At 44.1% G+C, this 7,040-nt stretch overlaps 1 non-coding gene across 1 annotated transcript; it reads left to right on the top strand.

Annotated features, from left to right (window-relative positions):
- The first annotated feature begins 3,255 nt into the window (after nt 1–3,255).
- On the top strand, nt 3,256–3,358 carry LOC123464196. Its single transcript, XR_006639436.1, has one exon. It is a non-coding gene; the product is annotated as a U6 spliceosomal RNA (small nuclear RNA).
- The last annotated feature ends 3,682 nt before the right edge of the window (nt 3,359–7,040 follow it).

Raw genomic sequence — 7,040 nt, 5'->3', positions numbered from 1 at the left:
ACTACCTACACAAGACCATCATAAGAGGAGGAAAAGATCATGACATCAAAATAAAAGAGAGACTGATTGAGAGGGGGAGGGCATATGATGGAGAGTGGAGTTTTAAAGAGCAAAGTGGGGGGGGGAGGGCATTACCATAGGATATTATTTACAATCATAGAAGTTGTTAAAAATAAATAAATTTTCAAAAAGTTCCTCAAAATTAAGCTGCTATGTTAGAGGAAATTAGATAAGTAGATTGTCTCCTGGAGATATTTATGAATACACAGTACAGCATTAAGGGTCAGGAGGGGTAAGAAGGACTCCAGAGGCATATACCTGGGTTCAAATCCATATACTAACTATATGAACCTTGGCAACTAATCCTTTGCCTCAATTTGCATATCTGTCAGATGCAGTTCATAATGTACTTAACTGTGTGGCAGTCCTGTTTTTTTTTTTTTTAATTTTAATACTTTATTTATTTCCAAAGAGAGAGTAAGAATGAGAGAGAGAGAGAGGGAGGGAGCAAATGGGCATTCCAGGGCCTCTAACTTATGCAAATGAACTCCAGATGGATGGGCCACTTTATGCGCCTGGCTTTACGTGGATACTGGGGTATCAAACCCAGGTTGTTTTTAGGCTTTGCAGGCAAGTGCCTTGACCACTGAACCATCTTTCCAGCCTGAAGTCTGTTTTTTGTTGTTTGTTTTTTTTTCCCTATGTACTGTCTCACTCTGGCCCAGGCTGACCTGGAATTCACTCTGTCATCTCAGGGTGACCTCAAGTGACTGCGAGGTTTCTACCACTGCCTCCAGAGTGCTTGGATGTTTTTTCTTCTCTATTGCCCTGGGCTCTCTCTACTGTATTTCTTTCCCTGACATGGATTTCATTTTGTTTGTGTTCAGAAAATAATCAAGCCCTGCCTGGTGCTTTGCACTCAGCATTTCACAACTGCCCCTCAGGAAGTCTTTAAGCAATTTTGCTTCTGACTAAAGAGAGTGCAGTCTGTCATTATTTCACAGAAATACACCATCTCTGTTCACCACCCTTTCACCATCTCTGAACCAGAGAACCAAAGGCACATCCAGCCAGTGCACACGAACTCCAGAAGCATGCGCCCCCTTGTGCATTTGGCTTATGTGGGTCCTGGGGAATCAAACCTGGGTCCTTTGGCTTTGCAGGCAAATGCCTTAACCACTAAGCCATCCCTCCAGCCCCCCTTTTTAAAAAAATTTTTATTTATTTGAGAGCGACAGACACAGAGAGAAAGACAGATAGAGGGAGAGAGAGAATGGGTGCGCCAGGGCTTCCAGCCTCTGCAAACGAACTCCAGATGTGTGTGCCCCCTTGTGCATCTGGCTAACGTGGGACCTGGGGAACCGAGCCTCAAACCGGGGTCCTTAGGCTTCACAGGCAAGCGCTTAACCACTAAGCCATCTCTCCAGCCCAGCCCCCCCTTTTTTTTTTAAAAAAACAATATTTCTTTTTCTTTGTTTTTATTAAGGCAGGGTATCATTCTATCCAGAGCTGACCTGGAATTCACTCTAGTCAAGTCTAGCCTAGAACTCATGGCAATCCTCCTACCTTAGCCTCCTGAGTGCTGGGATTATAGGCATGAGCCACTATACCAGTGTCACACATCTTTAAAATTTTTTATTTTATTTTATTTGAGACAGAGACAGAGAAAGAGAGAGAGAGAGAGAAAGAGAATGGGTACATCAGGGCCTCTAGCCACTGCAAATGAACTCCAGATGCATGCAACACATTGTACATCTGGTTTATGTGGGACCTGGAGAATTGAACCTGGGTCCTTAGGCTTTGCAGACAAGAGCTTTAACCACTAAGCCATCTCTCTAGCACCAAACGTCTTTTTATGTCAATAGAAACTGATATATTGTAGCCAGATAAGCGGTGCACATCTGTGGACACAGCACTTGAGAAGCTGAAGGAGGATGATTGCTTGAGCCCAGGAGTCCAGGACCAGTTCGGGCAACACAGTAAGACCCTGACTCAAAAAAAAAAAAAAAAAAGTTAGGGGGCTGAAAAGATGGTTCAGTGGTTAAGGCACTTGCCTGCAAAGCGTAATGACCCGAGTTCAATTCCCCAGTACCCACATAAACCTGGATGCACAGTGTGGTACATGCATCTAGTGTTCATTTACAGTGGCTGGAGGCCCTGGCATGCCCATAGATTCTGTCTGTCTTCTCTCTCTCTCTCTCTCTCTCTCTCTCTCTCTCTCTCTCTCTCTACTTGCAAATATATAAATAAAAATTAAAAAGGGGCTGAAGAGATGGCTTAGCAGTTAAGTTGTGTTGCAGTCAGGTTCACATTGCTGGCAGAAATCACCCAACCAATTGAAGCTTGTGTGGAAAAAAAAAAAAGGGTTTATTTTGGCTTCCAGACTCAAGGGGAAGCCTCATGATGGCAGGGGAAAACAACGGTATGAGCAGAGGGTGGACATCACCTCCTGACCAACATCAGGTGGACAACACTAACAAGAGAGTATGCCAAACACTGGCAAGGGGAAACTGGCTATAATACCCATAAGCCCGCCCCCAACAATATACTGCCTTCAGGAGGTATTAATTCCCACGTTGCCATCAGCTGGGGACATTACAACCAGACCATCTAAGTTTATGGGGGCCACCAGAATCAAACCACCACAAGGCACTTGCCTGCAAAGCCTAAGGACCTTGGTTTGATTCCCCAGTGCCCGTGTAAAGCCAGATGCACAAGGTGGTACATGCATCTGGAGTTAGTTTGCAGTGGTTGGAGGCTCTCCAGTGCCTCCTCCCCCCCTCTCTTAGATAAATAAGTAAATAAAAAAATAAAGTGCTCTCTATTTAAAAAAACAATAGGGCACCGGCTGGGGAGATGGCTTAGCAGTTAAGGTGCTTGCCTGCGAAGCCTAAGGACTCATGTTCAACTCTCTAGGTCCCACATAAGCCAGACGCACAGTAACACAATGTGCATAGTCGTACATGCGCACAAAGGGGTGTGTGCATCTGGAGTTAGCTTGCAGTGGCTGGAGGCCCTGGCATGACAGTTCTCTCTTTGTCATGCTCTTTCTCTTGCATAAGAAAAAAGGCAGTCTGTTGGGCTTGCCTCAAAAAAAGAAAGAAAGAAAAAAAGAAAGAAAGAAAGAAAGAGGGAAAGAAGAAAAGAAATAGAGCTGGGGAAACAGTTCAGCGGCTCAGTGGGTAAGAGTATTTACTGCACAAGCCTGAGGACCCAAGAGAGCACAGTTCAGCACCCGTGTGAAAAGCTAGCTATGTGCTCCCTTCGGCAGCACATATACTAAAATTGGATGATACAGAGATTAGCATGGCCCCTGTGCACGGATGACACACAAAGTTGTGAAGTGTTCCATATTTTTAAAAATTTAATTGCCGGGCGTGGTGGCGCATGTCTTTAATCCCAGCCCTCGGGAGGCAGAGGTAGGAGGATCGCCATGAGTACAAGGTCAGCCTGAGACTCCATAGTGAATTCCAGGTCAGCCTGAGCTACAGTGAGACCCTACCTCAAAAAACCAAAAAAAAAAAAAAAAAAAATTAATTAATTAATTAATTAGAGAGAGAGAGGAAGAGGCAAATAGAAAGAGAGAATGGGCATGCCAGGGCCTCCAGTCACTGCAAACAAACTCCAGATGCGTGCTCCACCTTGTGCAACTGGCTAACGAGGGTACTGGGCAATCGAACTGGGGTCCTCAGGCTTCTCAGGCAAGCGCCTTAGCCGCTAAAGCCATTTCCCCAGCCCGTGTTCCTTATTTTTAAGCTTTAATAAATATTCCTTCTTCCATTAAAAAAAAAAAATGCTGGTGCCGGGCGTGGTGGTGCCTTTAATCCCAGCACTTGGGAGGCAGAGGTAGGAGGATCGCCGAGAGTTTGAGGCCACCCTGAGGCTACAGAGTGAATTCCAGGTCAGCCTGGACTAGAGTGAAACCCCACTTCGAAAAACAAAAACAAACAACAACCACAACAACAAAAAGCTAGTTGTAACCACACATGCTTGTAACCCCAGTCCTGCAGGAGATGGAGACTTACCGGAGCTCCCTGGTTGGCCAGTCTGATTGGAAAAAACGGTAGCTCCTGGTTCCATGAGAGACTCTGTAGCAAGGAAAACATGGAGGAGCAATAAGGGGGGGTTCCTAACATTCTTCTCTGGCCTCTGCATGTGTGCCCACAGGCACGCTTATCTGCACACACACGTGCATATACTACACACACACCACACCACACATACTACACACACACACACACACAAAATTAATATGGTCATGGTTTTCAGTTTTGAATTTTGCTTAAGTTCTGAGAATCAAACCTAGATCCTTGTACATGGTAGGCAAACACTCCACCACTGAAATAAATTATTATTATTTGTTGACAACTTCCATAATTATAGACAATAAACCATAAACCATGATAATTCCCTCCCCCCTACCTTCCCCTTCACAACTCCACTCTCCATCATAGCCCTCCCCCTTGCAATCAATCTCTCTTTTATTTTGATGTCATGATCTTTTCCTCCTGTTATGAGGGTCTTGGGTAGGTAGTGCCAGGCACTGTGGGGTCATGGATATCCAGGTCATTTTGTGTCTGCAAAAGTGCCTTTGGCTCATATTTTTCTGCTACCTCTTCTGCAATGGACTCTGAGCCATGGAAGGTGTGATAGAGATGTTTCAGTGCTGAGCACTCCTCTGTCACGTCTTCTCAGCACCATGGGACCTTTTGAGTCATCCCAGAGGTCACTGCCATCTGAAAAGAGAAAACTATATGGGTATGAACATTAAGAGAAGCGCTTACTGGGCAGTTTGGTGAGCAGAAAATATGCATGTAGTCAGACATCAACAGGCATTACACCCCTAGGGTTCGTGACTTCCCCTGTTATTGGTTTTTAGTATCAGGCATGTATTCCTTCCCATGGAGCCGGTCTCCATTCCAATTAGAGAGCGATTGTTTTCCCCCATAACAGACATGCCATTATTGCCCCTGTTGGCTCATTTGGCCTGGCTGGCCAAACTTAAGGCTTGCGATGTCCACTGTTGTTTATTTCCACTGAATACTTCTCTCTTTCCCATGGAGCTGCATGCAGTGTAGCGTTTTCCCAGCTTTTTGTCAGCTTATCTATGGGGAGGAGAGTTTCAGCTCAGCTCCAGCAAAATTTCTCAGTGACCTTGAGACCCAAGCATGTGGAGTTTTCAGCAATAGGGTCTTACCATCTATTCCTGCTGGGAAACCAGGGCTTTAGCAATGGCCTGTAGTCTTTTGGGGGCATCAGGGACCCTGGCCAACAACTCACTGGAAGGTATCCCATCTCTGGCACTGAAAATTTTCTAGTAACAATCTATGGTTTCTGGATGCAACATTGCCCAAAAAAGTAGGTTTCCATATGCCTTATTCATGCCCTCTTATATTTTGATTAACCCTCTCCCCATCCTTTCTTTACTAAATCCCTTCCCCTGACCTCACTTAGGCCTTTTCACCTCCAGTAATCTGTCCTTCTACTTACATATATACAATACCATCCCCTTAAATCCTCTCCTCTCCTCCCTCCCTTAAAACCCCTTTCTAGCTTACTGGCTTCTTCTGAGTTTTATTACAGCTCACATACAAATCCAAACATTTGTAGCTAGGATCCACATAGGAGAAGGAACATGTGATGTTGGCTTTCTGGGCCTGGGTATATAATTCATTCCAGGTCCACCCCTTTCCCTGCAAATTTCATAATTTCATTTTTCTTTACCATAAGCTCCATTGTATAAATGTACCACATCTTCATTCAACTCATCAGTTGAAGGACATATAGGCTGGTTCCTTTTCCTAGATATTGTGAATAGAATGGCAGTAAACATGCATGTTCAAGTATCTCTAAGGTAGTGTGATGAGTACTTAGGATATCTGCCTAGGAGTGATATAGCTGGATTGTATGGTAAATCTATTTTTTAGCTGTCTCAGGAACCTCCACAATGATTTCCACAGTGGCTGTACCAGGTTACATTCCCACCAACAGCATAGAAGGGTTCCCTTTTTTCTGCAACCTCGCCAACATTTATTGTCATATGTTTTCTTGATAGCCATTCTGACAGGAGTGAGATAGAATCTCAAAGTAGTTTTAATTTGCACTTCCCTGATGGCTAAGGATGTAGAACACTTTTTTAGATGCTTCCTTTTTTTTTTTTTTTTTTTTTTTCCGACATAGGGTCTCACTCTAGCTCAGGCTGACCTAGAATTCACTATGTAGGCTCAGGGTGGCCTCGAACTTGTGGTGATCCTCCTACCTCTGCCTCCCGAGTGCTCGGATTAAAGGTGTGTGCCACCATGCCCAGCACATTTTTAGAGGTTTATTTGCCAACTGTATCTCTTCTTTTGTGAACTCTCAATTTATTTCCATAGTCCCCCCCCCTTTTTTGTTTTTTTTTTTTGAGGTAGGGTTTCACTTTAGCTCAGTGTGACCTGTGTAGTCTCAGGATGGCCTCAAACTCATGGCAATCCTCCTACCTCTGCCTCCCAAGTGCTGGGATTAAAGGCATGTGCCACCATACCCGGCCCACACCCCATTTTTTAAATTGGGTTATTTGATTTCTTATTATTTAGTTTTCTGAGTTCTTTGTACATCCTGGATATTAATCCTCTGTCATATGTATAGCTGGCAAAGACTTTCTCCCATTCTATAGGTTGCCTTTTTGTTCTATTCAGTGTCCTTTGCTGTACAAAAGCTTTATAATTTCATGAGGTCCCAGCGGTTGATCAGTATTTTTTTTTTTTTTAAGCAGGGTCTCACTGTAGCTCAGGCTGACCTGGAATTCACTATGTAGTCTCAGGGTGGCCTTGAACTCACAGCCATCCTCCTATCTCTGCATCCCAAGTGCTGGGATTAAACACATGTGCCACCACACCCAGACTTAATTAGTGGTTTTATTTCCTGAGCAACTAGGGTTATATTCAGAAATTCATTGCCTATGCCAATATGTTGAAGGGTTTCCATTACTTTTTCCTCTAGCAGTTTCAGAGTTTCAGGTCTGATATTAAGGTATTTGATCCATTTGGACTTAATTCTTA

The sequence above is a fragment of the Jaculus jaculus genome, chromosome 10 (genome assembly GCF_020740685.1).
Source record: "Jaculus jaculus isolate mJacJac1 chromosome 10, mJacJac1.mat.Y.cur, whole genome shotgun sequence".
NCBI lineage: Eukaryota > Metazoa > Chordata > Mammalia > Rodentia > Dipodidae > Jaculus > Jaculus jaculus.
This window is presented reverse-complemented; position numbering and strand designations above follow the sequence as displayed.